This window comes from Pteronotus mesoamericanus, unplaced genomic scaffold, assembly GCF_021234165.1.
Source record: "Pteronotus mesoamericanus isolate MK-2021 breed Mesoamerican mustached bat unplaced genomic scaffold, CSHL_Meso_final contig_639, whole genome shotgun sequence".
NCBI classification, from domain to species: domain Eukaryota; kingdom Metazoa; phylum Chordata; class Mammalia; order Chiroptera; family Mormoopidae; genus Pteronotus; species Pteronotus mesoamericanus.
Window position 1 is genome coordinate 874,439 of NW_026555223.1, and position 4,003 is coordinate 878,441.

At 43.8% G+C, this 4,003-nt stretch overlaps 1 pseudogene; it reads right to left on the reverse strand.

Annotated features, from left to right (window-relative positions):
* Nucleotides 1-1,773: 1,773 nt before the first annotated feature.
* LOC129076661 (zinc finger HIT domain-containing protein 1-like) lies at nt 1,774-2,440 on the reverse strand (annotated as a pseudogene).
* Between the last annotated feature and the right edge of the window lie 1,563 nt (nt 2,441-4,003).

The following is a 4,003-nucleotide window of genomic DNA, read 5'->3' on the forward strand; positions in this document are numbered from 1 at the left end:
TGGATCAAAGGATAAATTTGCAGGATATTGCCCAGTTCTCCTTCATGGTTGTTTTGTCTGTTTTGCATTTCACCAGCAAGGTATGAAAATCCCTCCTTCTCCACAGCATTGCCAATGAAATGTTGTCAAACAATTGGAGTTTTGCTAATGAGGTGGGTGAGAAAAAGGATCACAGCATAGCTTTAATTTTCTAAATTATGAATGAGGTTGAGCACACCGTTATATATGTGGGGACGTCTGCATGTCTTTTTATGTGAACTCTGTTCACGTACCTTCCCCACTTCCAAGAAGAGGTCGTTGGTCTTTTCCCCTCAATTTTTAGATGTTCTTTGTAAGTTAGGCATACTAATCCTTTGTCTGTGATATAAGTTGCACATATTTTTCTTCTGAAATTTTTTAGAAAAATTTTATGTATTTATTTTTAGAGAGAGAGTGAGGGAAGGAGAAAGAGCAGAAGAGAAACATCGGTTGGCCAGGCTGGAACCCAGGGACCTGGCCTGCAACCCAGGCACATGCCCTGACCCGGAATCAAATCCGCGGCCTTTTGGTTTGTAGGCTGGTGCTCCATCCACTGAGCCACACCAGCCAGGGTATTTGAAGTCTTTAGTTTGTGTCTAGTAGGTTTATTTTCTTGGAACAGGATAAGGTTTATATTTTTGTTTGGCCATTTAACAAAATTCTCTTTTATTGCTTCTGGGTTTTTTTAAAGCCATCTTTTAAGATTTTATTTATTTCGAGAGAGAGAGAGGAAGGGAGGGAGAAAGAGACGGAGCGAAACATCAATGCATGGTTGCCCCTCGCACTCCAGCCACTGAGGACCTGGCCCACAACCCAGGCATGTGCTCTGACTGGGAATCGAACCAGCGACCCTTTGGTTCCCAGGCTGGTGCTCAACCTACTGAGCCACACCAGCCAGGGCTGAGGTAAATTATTTTTAAAAAGTGACTAATATGGTAAACTTGATTTTTAAAAGTTATCTTTTAAAACCACCACACTTGAGACTGTCTGTAAACCCTGTTTCTTGTCACTATTCAACACAAAGCTGTCACCAACACCACTTTCCCAGATTCAAGCCTCCAGAGGAAGAGCAAGCAGTTCTTCAGGAACACACCAGGAGCATTTGGGCCAGCCCTGAGGGAGTCCCCCCGAATGTGGCGAGGAGCCTAAGAAGGTGCCTAACACTGACTTTGCTGGATATCCTTAATATCAACAAATACTTCCTAAGCACCTGCTTGGCTATGTTCCAACAGGGCACTGGGGACAAGGACAGCAACTCCAAGGATATTAGGTGCTTATAGCTCACAAGCCATTCAGAAGAGGTGTGTAAGAAGCTCTAGTGCCACACAAGAGTTACAGCATCCAGGGCCACCCAGAACAGGATGAATTCCTCCATGCCTCCCAGGAACTTCTGGGTTTTCTCTGCTAATAATTGCATGTACCACAGTCCCTTGTTAACAAGAGCTCCCTCAGGACAACTTTTCTAAAGACACTCAGAGGAACTAGAGAAACAAAAAGCAAAAACAAATGAACTAAATCAGTAACCAAAAAAAGTCACATAAAGAAGCAGTCAAGAAATGCAGAGACATGGGAGTGGTAGGAGAATGGGACAAAATCTTGCCTGGTCAGGGACCTAGAGGGGCGGATAGTGGGAGGGGTGATGGACAGGTAGGAGAAGACACAGAGTAGTGAGTAGGGGGAAGAGATGACCAATCACCCTCACCCCCAAATCACCCTGTGACCAAAAGGCAGGCATCTGCTCACATGAGAATTTCATTAGATGGTACCCTGAGGGCTGGCCCACTTCCCCACCCCATCCCTGGGAGTAAGACTGGTTTTCCCTGGGGGATAAGACATGAGGTTTGTTGGGTGAGTGAACAGTTCCTCCCTCGGTCCAAGGGAGCACCTTCCTTTTTGATGTCCTCTTCGAGACCAGTGTGATGACGCATGGAGGTCCTTCCTCTCCGGGGACACCCAGGGCCACACAGCCCACTTCAAGCACCTGGTCTCCTGGTGAGTGCCCAGACAGCCCACGGTGCAGTGCTGAGTGCCGCGGCTGACGCAGGTGTATGGGGAGGGGAAGCCGCATACGGCACAGAAGGGGCGCTGGGGCCGGGATGGGGGTTCGTCACAAGCCGTCAGGTAGCTGGGGTCCTCCGACACACTTGGGTTCTGCTCCTCCAGCAAGGCCTGGGAATTTTTTCGGAAGCGCAGTTTAAAATGATCACCTCGAGTTTTATTTTTTCTTTCCGGTGTCTGCAACATCATCAAACGGAGGCAGTCTCTCGCCAAGCTGGGGGAGTCCTGCGTGGGGATCGTCCTGGAAGTTGTCATTCTCCAAGGCCTCAAGCTGCCTGTGGATGCGGCGCTGCTGTGCAGCCCTGTCCCGCACCTGCCGCTGTCCAGGGTCCTGGGAGCGAACCGAAGTTTTCTCCTCCATCATTCCACAACAGAGCTGACGGCTGCTTCTGGATTTTGATACATTGGAAAATTTCCCCTATTGCAGGTCACTAGGGGATTCACCAGAGTTTTCTTTTATTGTTTGTGAGGCTGTGTTTTTCATTTAGATCTTTGATACATTTGGAATTTAATCTTGTATCTAATCTGAGAAGTGGATTTAAGCTTTTCTTTTTGGCTATGCAGTTGCTCCAATCCTACTACGTTAAATACTTATCTAAAGTTCTTTCCTAAATTAAAACTATTACACAATCATATAATACATTTCCATAAGCAATTGTTTCTATTTCTGGATTTTCTAATCCTTCCCTTGATCTTTGTGCTTATTTGTGCACCAATAATGTTTTACATTGTTTTTAATATCTGGTATAGCTACTCCCTCACTTCTCCTCTTCCTCCTTTTTTGCCTATTGTTCTTCCAAATGAACCTTAGAATTAAGTTGTCTAACTAGAAAAAAAAAACCCAATGACATTTTTATTAGGAATAGGATACATATGCAAGCGAACTCAGTGGCAATGAATTGACCTCTTTATAATGTTGACAACGTCTAAGTTTCCATCCTCGTAATGCAAGTGCCATCTGGTGGCCACTGTGCACAACAGCAATTTTTCTCTACAAAAGCCGCTCAGAGCAATAAACATTTATTATTGTGGAGAGTTCCTCTGCATTCCTTGCCTTTTATGACCTTGACACTTTTGAAGAGTACTGATCAGCTATTTTATAGAATGCCCCTTAAATTGGATTTGATATTTTTTATGGTTGAAATGCGTGAAGTTATGTCCTTTTTTTTTTTTTTTTTTTTTTTTTTGCCAAGAATACCACAAAATGCATCATATCAGGGGTTTCATGATGTCCGTGTGTCCCATGTGTCCAATTACTGGTGATGTTGACCTTTGCCACTTGGTTATAGCACTGTAGCCGCACTTCTCCACTGTAAAGTTATTGTCTTTTCCCTTGTAATTAGTAAGTATCTGGGAATACTCTGAGATTATATAAGTCTTGTTTCTCCTCAAACTTTCATCCACTTATTTTAAAGATTTTATTTATTTATTTTTAGAGAGAGGGGATGGAGGGAGAAGGAAAAGGAGAGAGACTGACTGATTGCCTGTCGCACGCCCCCAGCTGGGGACCTGGCCTGCACCCCAGGCATGTGCCCTGACTGGGCGTCAAACCAGTGATCTTTTGATTCATAGGCTGGTGTTCAATCCACTGAGCCACAGAAACCAGGGCAAAACACTAATTTTAACATCCAATGGTGGATCTTGTCTGTAACAGTTATTACTGGACATTTGCCTCATAGTGATTTTTCACATCCCTTTTTCCTTCTACATTTATTAATTAGAATTCTGTTGACACAGAGCTGTCTCTTCTCCCTATTTGCTTATTTATTTGATCATTTACTTAGATCAGTATGGACTTGTGCATATTTGTTTCATTCTATGGATTAAAACTTGATAATGAGAAACTTTTTAATTTTTGACAGTCTGATGGATGTGAGAGGGCATGCTTCTATGGTTTCAACTAGAATGTTTCTGAACACTGAATATT